The sequence below is a fragment of the Macaca thibetana genome, chromosome 1 (genome assembly GCF_024542745.1).
Source record: "Macaca thibetana thibetana isolate TM-01 chromosome 1, ASM2454274v1, whole genome shotgun sequence".
Classification (NCBI taxonomy): Eukaryota; Metazoa; Chordata; class Mammalia; order Primates; family Cercopithecidae; genus Macaca; species Macaca thibetana.
This window is the reverse complement of record NC_065578.1, coordinates 88,759,855-88,774,033: the sequence shown is the minus strand read 5'-3', so window position 1 is coordinate 88,774,033 and position 14,179 is coordinate 88,759,855. Positions and strand designations below refer to the sequence as shown.

General features: G+C 37.2%; 1 protein-coding gene across 1 annotated transcript in view; it reads right to left on the bottom strand.

Annotated features, from left to right (window-relative positions):
• Positions 1-14,179, bottom strand: part of LRRC8B (leucine rich repeat containing 8 VRAC subunit B) — a 49,018-nt gene that overhangs the window by 17,452 nt on the left and 17,387 nt on the right. Inside the window, exons 2-3 of the mRNA XM_050806411.1 lie at positions 11,568-11,622; positions 648-744 (exon numbers count right to left, since the gene is read on the bottom strand). The gene's annotated coding sequence lies outside the window, so the exon portion shown is untranslated. The remainder of the gene's footprint in view (positions 1-647; positions 745-11,567; positions 11,623-14,179) is intronic.

Genomic DNA, 14,179 nt, shown 5'->3' with positions numbered 1-14,179 from the left:
TGTACCTGCCTGGTGAGATCACAATACTGAAACCCAATGCTCAGTTACAGGTTAAAGATAAAATGGGCCAAAAACCAACCAGGAGCTGTTGTTTCCAAACCATTTCCTACAGAGGAACACAGGCAATTGATGAAATTCAGCTGAGATAACAGATGACTAGGTGAGCCTGAGAATTTATCTTTACATTTTTGCACAACAACCTCACAGGTGAAAGAATAGTGGATTTGCTCCCAAGGTAGAACCAGGTAGGTGGAAGCTTTAGAAAATTACATTTTGATTCAGTCTGTGGTGGAAAGTCATCGAACTGGCTGCTCTGTGAAACAGTTCAGCTCTATGTCCTGAGCAGAATCTTGATCAATAAAATGACCATCCATCAGGGAAGTTGCAAAGGAATTTCTTGTAATGGATAAAAAGAGTGAAGCAGATAATTTCAAAGGATTCTTTCAGCTCTGAATTCATGTTTCATTTGTCCTCTCAAAGGTCCTGAGAATTAAATTAATTTAAGATATGCAACTGAAATTGCAGAAGAATGAAAACAACAGTAGCTCTAACAATGATAAGGGTATTTGACAGAGAGTGAATATTTAGTCAATAAAAATACAAGTCAACATTGACCAGAATAATGTGTTTTAAATATTTATACTTACTATAATGAAAAAAATTAAATAAATCAATATGCTTCAGTCAGGAGGTCTACACCTTTTGAAGTTTCTTAGACACACCATCTCTGTGTTTGTCTTCATTCTATGAGAAAACATAAATATCTTAAAATAGCTATAGTCATTCAAACAAACAAACTGAAGATACTGTCTCCAGAAACCCTCTCTGTCATAAGACATGATATGGCAAATAGATTTTCATGCTCCTGGCCTCAAGCAATCCTTCCACCTTGGCCTCTCAAATGCTGGGATTACAGGTGTGAGCCACTGTGCCTGGCTTAGATTTTCACAGGCCAGTTTACTTTTCACACTGGGGCACATTCTGGCAAAGTTGTATCTACAGGGCCCCACTCATATTCATTAAACCATACTCACTCCCTGAACTTCTTTTCAATTACAGGGAAGTTCCTTCAGAAATTTAAACACAACATATTTTAAAATTCTGTATCTACAACACTTAGATGAACACTTAGTTTTTCTAAGTAGTCGACATATGTTAATTTATCTCACTCATTCCTTATACACAGTTGTTCTTATTTGCATTTTTCAGATGGCTTGTCACACCAAGTGATTTCTGTACCCATATTTAAAACCAAACATCTATCCAAATAAGTCTCAGTGCTCCTAAAATTTAGCCTACCAATCTCATTAGAAAAAGTGACAAGTTAATACACCTTTCCAGATACAGCTCAGAAATATGGCTGAAATTACTGGAAATTATGTTATTATTAAACATACTTAGGCTTTATATTTGTTTAATTTAGAGGTTAATAAAACCCATTTGTAACATTTATAGTTCAATAATTTGTGATAGTTAAATTACATATATATTGATAATTTGAACTGTGAGAAAATTGTAAAATGCTAGAATTTGTTTTTAATTGAATGTAAAAATTATATCTTTTAGTACCTATGAAACCTCAAAAAAAAGTTTCTAGGGAGGTTTTGTATTATACAATCCGTTTTAAAAAGTACTTCAAATACTCCTAAGAGTACTGACCCCAAATTGTATTTAAGATATTTTTAGCAATAATCTTGTAAGCTTGTCATTTCAAATATCAAAAAGCTGGGCATGTCCGAAACTTACTTTGGGTTTACCAAGTCATGTGCAAAGCCTATTTTACAATTAGTCACCATCCAGCATCAAATTGTTTTGAAGGTTAGAAAGCACACTTAGTATGTATAAGAACCTAGCTGTATACTAATTCATAATTACATGGCACCACTGGAGTAAGAATTTCTCATTCACAATTCACAAGCCTTTATAAAAGTCTTACAACATATATCACATGACTGCATTTATGTGCACTGAGCATGATAAAGACATCTGATGTGTGAAACATTTTACATATTCTTTCACAGCAGCTGCATTTGTAACATGCCAGAAAAGAATTTATTGCATAATTCAAAAATGCTACTCAGCCATGATTCTTTTTATACAATACAGTTCTCCTTAAATATCAGAAATACACTTTCTACTTTATTAATAATTTAACATCTGTTTTTCTACTTTCAAAGCATGTCTCATTTACATTAATTTGTTTTATACTTAAAACAAGCCACTGAAATAAATAGTATTACTCTTTATGTTTATATGCATAGAAATTAACGCAGGCTCAAAGAATTTACCTTGCCCAAGGTGACAAAACCTGCAAGAAATAAAGTTGCAACTGGAACCTAGGTCCTCAGACTCAAATCCCAACCTCATGCACACCAGACGACATGGTCTCAGTCAATCCAATTAACAGTCTTAGGTCTCTCAAAAGCTGAAGAAAAAGCTAATTATCGCTCTTTCCCAACTCACCCAATATCTGCATTATAACTGGGTTCTATTATAATCTTTTGAATAAGGATGTAAATCTAGTTTTCTGTAATGTCTTCCATTACATACAATCTACTTTTTCAGCTAAATATTTTCCTACTAAATATTTTCTACTGAACTAAAACTTAATATTTAAATATATAGCATCTGGATTTAAGTATATATAAAACATCTCAGCATTCCTATATATAAAATGATGCTAATTTTCCTATGAAGTGCTTAACTAGAGAGTTTAAGCATAGCTATCCTTTGTCATTATGCCATTTAATACTGTCTGTCCAGGAAATTGTTTCCAGACCATATTTTAGTAAACAATGGTGACTCAATCCAAATAAGATCTCTATTTCTAATATACAAACACACTAAATCATTCCAAAGAAATGTTAAGAGTAATGGATTTTGCAGTTCTAATCCCATTCTTTCAGCTTTTAAACCTCATTAAGAAGTCATAAAAGCTTTTTCAAAACACATGAATTCACTGACAATCTTACTCCAAAGTCTCTAAGACTGTAAAATCAACATTCAAGTTAGGCATCAGTACTTCCCAGTACTTATTTTACTTTGAAAGCATTTCTAAAATAACAAGTGAAAAAATAAACAAATGATGATCAGATGGTATTTAGTGTCATTATATACTGAGAACTGGAGGCTACTTCAAAGATCTGTCTCTGACCCCAGGCAGGGATTATAGCCGAACAATTCCAAAAAGCGGTTCTCTACATTACTCTCATTGAACACTGATTTAAAAATCACCTTAGAGCCCTTCAAAATGTTTAGTGCTACTTCCCATTAAGATGTTTTTTGGGACTAACATATATCTAACTGAAATTTAAATTCACCTTTTGTTGAGTTCTTTCTCCAGGAAACAATGCATCAGTATCTCTGATTAATTTGCCCCCTTTCTTTATGCTAAGTAACTCATTTAACCACTCTTGAGAGATTTAATGACACGCATTAAACATTTTCAAGTACCTAAATGATCACCAGCAGTAACATTTGATATACCAGTTTCCTTATGTCCCTTTCCAGCTCTTTCAGATCTTGTTAGTACAGTGATTTTCAAATAACAAACACACTTCCCAAACTCAGTTGTAGTTTTGAGACCTAGATTTTTCTAATAGTGGTTCTCTAACATTAATGGACATAAAAATCACAAGAGCTTATTAAAACATCACATGATGAGTCCATCCCTCCGAGTGGCCAATTCATAAGGTAGGAAGTAGGTCTCGAGAACTGCATTGCTAACAAATTCCTAGTTCATGTTGATGCTGCTGGTCCAAGGACCACTTTTCAAGAATCACAAATCTAAGACAGTGATTCTCAATCTCAGCTTCACCTTAGAACCTCTTGGGGCACTTTTAAAAGAAACCTAAACCCAGGCCTTACTCCCACAGAGCAAGTCAATTGGTCTAGGAGAGGCCAGATTTTTTTTTTTTTCCCCAAATCTCCCCAGGAGGAGAAAGCTTACAAGATAGACAATAAAGTTATCTGAGAAAAGCGCCTATCTTTTAAGTCTTCATGGAAGTTGCACTAGACATCTAGGATGCTCTCTCCACTCTACAGACTACAAAGTAACAGATACCATCTCCACATGAACCCTTCAGAGTCTCAGAAATGTGAAGCGGTAGAACAGTGAATCACTGAGCTATGGAGATATGCAGGATGGTTTGTGGGAGGAGGGATTAGAAACAAAGGGAGCGGCTGAAAGCCTATTTCAATTATGTGGGTGAGAAATAATAAGGGTAAAGTTTATAATATGTTCAAAAAGAAAGCCAAGAATAAAATAGTCAAGGGAAATTAAAATTCAGTACCACCTATAGCAACATCAGATAAAGAGGTCCACGCAGAGGCAGGAGTCAAGTGGATTCAGATTTTGATCCTATGATATTATAGTATCTTACACAGTTTCTAGCACATGGGGCACAATAAATATTTATATAACAATTAAATGTACAAAATGAAAAAGATCCCCCAACCATTCAAACTTTTAGGGTGTATTCAGGGTGACAGAGCCTTTCCCAGGGAGTGGCAAGAACTCAGCAGCAATAGAGATGGGAGGGTTTTTGCTAACTGTTCTGCATATTCCAAGCCTTAATGGCTTAAGAAAAAGTTTTATTTCTTGAGATTCTGTGGGAGGTTCTTTCACTTCATAGTGTTGGCTGGCACACTTTCCAGATGGTTGGAAGGTACAAAATGTCCTCATTCCTTAGGCTGGTTGTTGGTGCTAACTGCTGGCTGGTAACTCCTTCATGTGAGACTCCATGTGGCTCTTTGAGTGTCCTCACATAGCATGGTGGGTGGGTTCTAAGACAATACATTCCAAGCACAAAAGTAAAAGCTATAGCTCTTGTAAGGCATAGGCTTGAAGCTACACACTGACACATCCACCAAAATCTACTGGCCAAAGGAGTCATAAGTCCAGTCCAGATTCAAGGGGAAGGGAAGTGGACTCCACCTTTTAATGGGAGGAGTGGCAAAGAGTCTCCAGCCATGCTTAATCCACCACAGTCTACTCTCTGGCCATGCAATGATTTACATTCCTCTTACATGCAAAGCACACTAACACTTTCTCAAGATCCCCCCCAAAACTTCATCCCACTATGGCATCAAATTCAGGCTTGAAGTCCAGGATCTTGTCATCTAACTCAGTTCCAGAAAGCTGTGGGACAAGACACTTGAAATTATTAGAAGCCCTACCATTTAGCTGAGAAGTTCTATGAGGCACTGCCTTCAATCTTTTTAAAGTTTTAATAAAGGGTCTTACAGCTATGCCTTTACTTTTATTTTCACCTTGAGACCATGTTTTACTGGCAGTAATGTTCTGGATCTGATCTGATCTTTGGACCTGAGGCCATTTCTTTCTTTGAGTATCTTTTGCTGGGTAGAAGAGCTGGGGATGAGAAACAGTTGGATTTACAATCTGAGAAAATTCAAGATTGGAAATACTTCCTCTAAAGTCTGCTTAAAATCAAAATAGTTTCTTCTTTAATTGGTCTCTTTCTTGAAATACTTTGATCATAGTATCAAACAAAAAGAAAAAGGAGTTAAAAAAGGAGTTAAAGGGGTCACTCGGAGCTTCTGATATTTTGCTGGAAAATCTCCTAAGCTAGATCCACAAGTTCATTAGGTTCATTATCTATGTTCCATGTTACTGCAGGTGATGGTCTTGCTGACTTTTTTCTCAATATAAAGCAAGGGTACCATTTGACATCCTCCAACAGCAACAGTATTCTAACTGCCCTTCAGGCCTTCACTGACACCTGGTCTCAAAGACAAAATGACAGATTTTTTATTATGGCAGCATCTCACTTCTAGGTACCAACTTTTGTTTTGATTCTTTATTCTGTGTAACAAGTCAAAACTTAGTGGCTAAACTAACAATTAATAATTTCTCATGATTCTATGGAATGATGTGGCAGTTCATATGGTGTTGGCTGGAGCGCTAGAATACTTAGAAGGCCCAAAGTGCCTCAGTCACAACACTGGTGCTTCTACTGATTGCTGGCTGGGAGCCCAGCTTAGGCTGTCGACCAGGGGCCTTGCCAGTCCTCTATATGGCTAATTAGGCTTCCTCACAGCAAGAGACTAAGAGCTAAGAAGGAATGTTTCAAGCACACAAAAGCAGACACTACAAGTCTCTTAAGGCCCAGCCTTGGAAATTACTCCACACCATTTCTGCCACATTCTATTGATCAAAAAACCTACCACAGCCAGCCAGATTCCAAGGGTGGGGAAATCAACTCCACCTCTTGATGGATAAGTTGCTAAGCCTTAGCAGCCATGTTTAGCCCACTGTAGGAAGTCATGACCAAATTTAAGTGGTGGTCAGTGCCACAGAAATGAATTATTTGAGAGAAAGAATTTAGTGAGTGAAGGACAGAATTGCTGTTCCCTCTATAAAATAGATCAGGAAGGCTTATTAGATAAGGAAGAGTGAAAAAGGATAGAGAAGCAGGGTCAATGTGGTAAAGGAGAAGCACAGTATTTCTGGAACACAAAAATCAGAATTCAAGGAAAGAAGCTGACATCATCATAAAATAATACAGAGAACCAAAGGAGAACAGAGACACACAACTGCCTTTCCAGAGCTTCTGACCCAAAGCTGTAGTAAGATAATGGGTCTGGGAAACAATCTGATGAATACTCTAAACATTAGGAAAATTACCCTAGTCATCAGAAGCCCTCGGAGAAAGTTACTGAATAAATGAAATAAAATAAATAACTATAAATAGTAATAAATTAAATTAAAAAGTTACTGAGTGAATTAAAACTATGGGAAAAAATATAGAAATTATAGAAATCCTAATGACATCCGAGTTGTTCTTTTTTTTTTTTTTTTTTTGATGGAGTCTCGCTCTGCCACCCAGGCTGGAGTGCAGGGTGTGATCTCGGCTCACTGCAACCTCCCCCTCCCGGGTTCACGCCATTCTCCTGCCTCAGCCTCCCACATAGCTGGGACTACAGGTGCCCGCCACCACGCCTGGCTAATTTTTTGTATTTTTAGTAGAGATGGGGTTTCACTGTGTTAGCCAGGATGGTCTCTATCTCCTGACCTCATGATCCACCCACCTCGGCCTCCCAAAGTGCTGGGATTATAGGCGTGAGTCACCGTGCCCGGCGGACATTTGAGTTGTTCTAAACTTTAAGGAATATTGCTTCACTTTTACTTATTTCTGGCAGTTACAGAATACATCATATATTTAATGTAGATAATATTTTTCTCTTTAGGAAAAGATCTCCCAATTCTTTGAAGTTTTTAGTAAGCTACTATATTTTCTAAAATCTACTTAAAATAAAAGAAGTTGCAGCCATATTCTTGTAAGATGAACACAAGCATAAGCCACGAGTTGCTGGATAATTCTTATAGAGAAGACAACCTCAAATCCTTCTCCATCACCTTTTGCTGTTTATAAGACTATTTTCCTGACCACACCCACACCACAGTAAGCAAGTCATACTATGTAAAACAAAACCCACTGCCTATGTAATCCCTTCTGAATCACACTCTCACCTTTCAAATGACAGGCAGACAGCAGAGACCAAGTGGACAAAATAATCTCAAAGTTGGAGGATGGCCTTTCTAAATGAACAAAGCCTCCAAGAAATATGGGATTATATAAAAAGACTGAATCTATGGCTGATTGGTTTACCTGAAAGAGATGGGGAGAATGGAACCAACCTGGAAAACATATTTCAGGATATCATCCATGAAAACTTCCCCAATCTAGCTAGAGAGGCCAACATTCAATTCAGGAAGTGCAGAGAACCCCAGTAAGATACTTTACAAGAAGATGATCCCCAAGACACACAATCAACAGATTCTCCAAGGTTGAAGTGAAAGACAAAATGTTAAAGGCAGCTAGAGAGAAAGGTCAGGTCACCTACAATGAAAAGTCCTTCAGACTAATAGCAAACTTTTCAGCTGAAACCCTACCAGCCAGAAGAGATTAGAAGTCAATATTCAACATTCTTAACAGAAATTTTAACCCAGAATTTCATATCTGGCCAAACGAAGCTTCATAAGCATAGGAGCACCAGATTCACAAAGCAAGTTCTTAGAGACCTTAAAGAGACTTAGACTCCCAATCAAAAATAGTAGGAGACTTTAACACCCCACTGACAATATTAGGTCACTGAGACAGAAAATTAACAAAGATATTCAGGACCTAAACTCAACACTGAATCAAATGGACCTGATAGATATCTACAGAACTATCCAACCAAAAACACAATATACATTTTTCTCATTGCCACTGCTACATGGTACATACTTTAAAATTGATCACATACTTGGAAGTAAAACACTCCTTAGCAAAAAAGAGAAAAAGAAAGAAAGAAAGAAAGAAAACCAGCACACAATAATAATACTCTCTCTCACCATTCCTATTCAACACAGTATTGAAGTCCTTGCCAGGGCAATGAGGCAAGAGAAAGAAATAAAGTGCATCCAAATAGGAAAAGAGGAAAGCAAAATATCCCTGTCTGTGACAACATGGTCTTATACCCCATAGTCTCAGCCCAAAAGCTTCTTAAGCTGATAACTTCAGCAAAGTCTCCAGATACAAAATCAATGTGTGAAAATCACTAGCATTCCTATACACCAACAACAGTCATGTCGAGAGCCAACTCAGGGACAAACTCCCATTTACAACTGGCACAGAAAGAATAAAATACCTGGGAATACAGCTAACTAGGGAGAACTACAAACCACTGCTCAAAGAAGTTGAAGACGACACAAAATAAATGGAAAAACATTCCATGCTCATGGATAAGAAGAATCTCTATCATTAAAATGTCTATACTGTTCAAAGCAATGTATAGATTCAATGCTATTCCTATTAAACTACCATTGAAATTCTTCACAGAACTAGAAAAAACCATTTTAAACTTCACGTGGAACAAAACAAAACAAAACAAACAAACAAAACTCTGCATAGCCAAGGCAATGCTAAGCAAAAGAAACAAAGTTGGAGGCATCACATTGCCAGACTTCAAACTATACTACAGGGCTACAATAACCCAAAATAGCATGGTACTGGCACAAAGCAGACAGATAGACCAATGGCACAGAATAGAGAACCCAGAAATAAGACCGCATACCTACCACTATCTGGTCTTCAACAACACAAAAACGAGCAATGGGGGAAGGATTCCCTATTTGATAAATGGTGCTGGGATAACTGGCTAGTCATATACAGAAGATTAAAACTGGACCCCTTCCTTACATCATATAGAAAAACTAACTCAAGATGGATTAAAGACTTAAACATAAAATCCCAAATTATAAAAACCCCAGAAGACAACCTAGGCAATACCGTTCAGGACAATAAGCATGGGCAAAGATTTAATAATGAAGATGCCAAAAGCAATGGGAACAGAAGCAAAAACTGACAAATGGACCTAATTAAATTAAAGAGCTTCTGCTATCAACAGAGTAAACAAACAACCTACAGAATGGGAAAAAATTTTTGCAAACTATGCATCCGACAAAGGTCTAATATCCAGCATCTTAAGGAACTTAAACAAATTTACAAGAAAAAACAACCCCATAAAAAAGTGGGCAAACACATGAACAGACATTACTCAAAAGAAGACATACACATGGCCAAGAAGCATATGAAAAAATGATCAGCATCACTGATCATTAGAGAAATGCAAATCAAAACCACAATGAGATACCATCTCACACCAGCCAGAAAGGATATTATTAAAAGGTCAAAAAACAGATGCTGATGAGGTTGTGGAGAAAAAGGAATGCGTACACACTGTTGGTGGGAGTGTAAATCAGTTCAACCATTGTGGAAGACAATGTGGCAATTCCTCAAAGACCTAAAGACAGAAACACCATTCAACTCAGCCATCCCATTACTGGGCACATACCCAAAGCATATAAATCATTCTATTATAAAGACACATGCATGTGTATATTCATTGCAGCACTATTCACAATAGCAAAGACATGGAATCAACCTAAATGCCCATCAATGATAGACTAGATAAAGGAAATGTGGTACATATACACCACGGCATACTATGCAGCCATAAAAAAAAATGATACTATGTCCTTTGAAGGGACATGGATGGAACTGGAGGCATTATCCTTAGCAAACTAATGCAGGAACAGAAAACCAAATGTTCTGCAAGCCACGTTTTCTTACTTACAAGTAGGAGCTAAATGATGAGAACACATGGACACATAGAGGGGAACACCACATACTGGGGCCTATCAAAGGGTGGAGGGTGGGAGAAGAAAGAGGACCAGGGAAAATAACTAATGGGTACTCAGCTTAATCCCTGGGTGATAAAATAATATCCACCACAAACCCCCATGACACAAGTATACCTATGTAGCAAACTTGCACGTGTACCCCTGAACTTAAAATAAAAATTTAAAAAAAAGATAAAAAAAGGGAAAATATGGTACATATACACCATGGAAGACTACACAGCCATAAAAAAGAAGGAAATCAAGTCCTTTGCAGCAACATGGATGAAGGTGGAGGCCATTATCCTCTGTGAGCTAAAGTAGAAACAGAAAACTAAATACATTTTTTCACTTATAAGTGGGAGCTAAGCATTGGGTACACATAGATATAAAGATGGGAACAACAGACACTGGGGACTCCAAAAGGAGAAAGGAAGGGAGAGAGGCAAGGGCTGACAGTTTTCCTATTGTACACTATGCTCACTACCTGGGTGACAGGATCATCCTTACTCCCAACCTCAGTGTCATGCAGTATACCCTGATAACAAACCTGATCATGTATCCCCAAATCTAAAATAAAGGTTGAAATTATAAAATTAAAAAGAATTTATGGTTAACTCAATGAGTCAGAATGGAAATGTGAATATACCTAAGAAGTCAAAGGATCTTCACCTTCATCTGTAAAAAAGAAAGGTGTTTAGAATGCAGTAGGTGACAGACCGCTTATCTTCACCACTGATTCATCTAGACTATATGTTCAGAGCTGGGTGACACTTTTAAGCTGTATTCAGAACATTAGAGAGTTGTGCTATTATACAGCGTACAAATTCTTCATTCATTGTGTCAAAGCTAAAAGCACTGCTACAATCTAACTCAAGATTAATCTTCTGCAATTACAAAAGACGGAATGATGTTTGCAGGAAGCAACGGAGTATAGGGCTTATTTCTGATTTGCCTACTCAAAGAAAGTATGGCCATCTTTTACTTAATAGAAATACAGCAAACCAAATCTATGGCAGTATTAAAAATTCTACCTTAAACAAAAATCAGAAAAATACAGACATGGACTCTAAGTCTGCCATGGGCATTTATTATATTCCTTAGATTTTACTGTTAAAAATGACGAATATCATATACACATATATTTTCCTGCATACAAAATCCACAAAAGGTAGGAAGATGACATTTTTACTAAAAGGTTACAGATCTAATTTTCTGTTTATTAACTGGTTTAAAAACCTCAGAAAGATTTTACTCAAAACATCTGTAAGAATAGTAATCTCTTTTACATACTAAGTATTCAGTATCTATTTGCCCCAAGCTACCAACTTAATTGTAATTATCTTTACCATGTGTTTATAATTCAGGATGTTAATCTTACCCTATGAATGCTGGTCAACTGGAACCTCTGCAATTAGTCTCAATTTGAAAAGTTCCTAAGGAGAAATCACAAGCATATTGTTATATTTTACACATCACAGGACTGCAAGATAATTCATCCACTGATATGGTTCTAAAATTTCCAACATATATAATAATTTTATGAAACATACAAAAGATAACTTACTTAAAAAGAAAGCATTAAAGAGATCACCTTCTGACTTCTCAAAGAGGTTAACTATTACCCAGGGAGAGAAACAAATCACTGTCACAAACTACACATTTTACTTCATCACAACAGTAGCTTACAAGGCACAAAACATAAACGTTGAATTTTTTTTTTTTTTTTTTTTTTTTTTGAGACGGAGTCTCGCTCTGTCGCCCAGGCTGGATGGAGTGCAGTGGCGCGATCTCGGCTCACTGCAAGCTCCGCCTCCCGGGTTCACGCCATTCTCCTGCCTCAGCCTCCTGAGTAGCTGGGACTACAGGCACCCACCACCACGCCCGGCTAATTTTTTGTACTTTTAGTAGAGACAGGTTTTCGCCATGTTAACCAGGATGGTCTCCATCTCCTGACCTCGTGATCCACCTGCCTCGGCCTCCCAAAGTGCACAATGAATTTTTAATGGAGAATAAGACAGCATTATATATGAGTACCACTGATTTTATAAATATAAGACAGAAAACAAATTGAAAGTATCTATGCTTTTTAAAAGGGGAAACGCAGTGAAAGACTTAACATTTGGGATAGTTTTCTTTGTCCAGTTTTTAATTTTTGTTGACCTACTGGTTTTATACAATTATGCCATTATAAAATTCAATGGCACAATACTGAGATCTTTTTTTGCCACTTATATAACACAGGCTTTTTTGATACTGCTACGAAGTTTCTTTTTTTTTTTTTTTTTGAGATGGAGTCTGGCTCTGTCCCCCAGGCTGGAGTGCAGTGGTCGGATCTCAGCTCACTGCAAGCCCCGCCTCCCGGGTTCACGCCATTCTCCTGCCTCAGCCTCCCGAGTAGCTGGGACTACAGGCGCCCACCACCTCGCCCGGCTAATTTTTTTTTTTTGTATTTTAGTAGAGACAGGGTTTCACTGTGTTAGCCAGGATGGTCTCGATCTCCTGAACTCGTGATCCGCCCGTCTCGGCCTCCCAAAGTGCTGGGATTACAGGCTTGAGCCACCGCGCCCGGCCGAAGTTTCTTTAAGAATCATTTTTGATGGAAGCATATAGTTCATGCATGGATATGTCTTAGTTTACGAAATCATTCCCCTACTAAATTTTCAATTTTCCTTTTTTTTTAATACTAATAATGTTGTAAACATCTCTGTACTCTTCATATGTTTTTTTGTTTTGTTTTGCATATACTTCCAAAATGAAGGAATTAGGTCAAAAGAGCATAAACATTTTAAGGCCTCTGATATACAGCATCAAATTATTTCTCAGAAAGGTTATACCAATTTTCTTTCCTGTCAACAATGTATGAGTAACACCTCACCAGATTTAGAAATCATTATTAAAAAATTTTGCTAATTCCTATGTGAAAAATTATCTTATTGTTGCTTTATTTGGCATTTCTTTGAGTTGAATTGAACATGTTTCAGCATACTTACTAATACATTTCATTCCTCTCTCCTATTTAACATTTACCTAAACCAGAGGAATATTTTGCTGAGAAGATATAAATGTAGAGCTCAATGACAGCTCTCTCGTAATGAAAATTTGTCATCTCAGGGTGAAGCCACTGCTGTCAAGTAAAGTAAATAACAAAATGTAGCTGAGTTTCTTTATTCAGGATAAAACCAAATCATTCAAACCAATTTTAGAAACTATAACTAAACTTATCACCTTTCTTCCTCCTTAGCAGAACACAAAAGTACCAAGTTGGAAGAATGAAATGTGAAATACTAAATGACAATGCTTCTTAGAATAGCATAAATAGTCCATATTAGGCAGGATAAAAAGAGGACAAAGATTGTTACAGCAATTCTGACCGACCCAGCTGCTGAGGCAGGCGGCCTGCGTCAGCACGTCCGCCAGCTTGCTATGCTAATGAGTGTTACACAACTAGCTGATCTACCCCTTCAAAAACATTCTCTCTCCAGAGGAAGGACACAAGACGTGTGTATTTTAACTTAAAAAGTCAATTCCAAGATAACCTAAAAATAAAAGGGTATTCTGGAAGATTTGGAGATAAGTATAACACTGAGAATTCTCTTCTTTCTCAAATAAGAGCTTCTTCCTGAAAGGAAGGCTCCCAATGAAGGACATACAAGGCATGGCTCCCAAGTGACTGAGGATTAAGGAACAATACAGCAACAATCAGCTTTCTGATAGAAAAACAAAAGGCCCCAAAGGATCTTACTCTTGATGTTCTTGTTTCTTTCTGGTTAGGAGAGATGGTGGATTTGACAAAACAAACTTTTTTGTAGTGCACAAAGAACTACTATACAATTTTGGAATTTGAGCATGGCTTTCCATTTGGGCGTATTTGTTTTGTAGGGATAGTTAAATCTTAGGAAAGATCTAGCAAGATGTCAAGAATCTCTGGTCAAAGGACCTGAACTGGGTTAAAGGCATAGTCACTGGGACCTTTTCTGGCAGGAGAGCTAC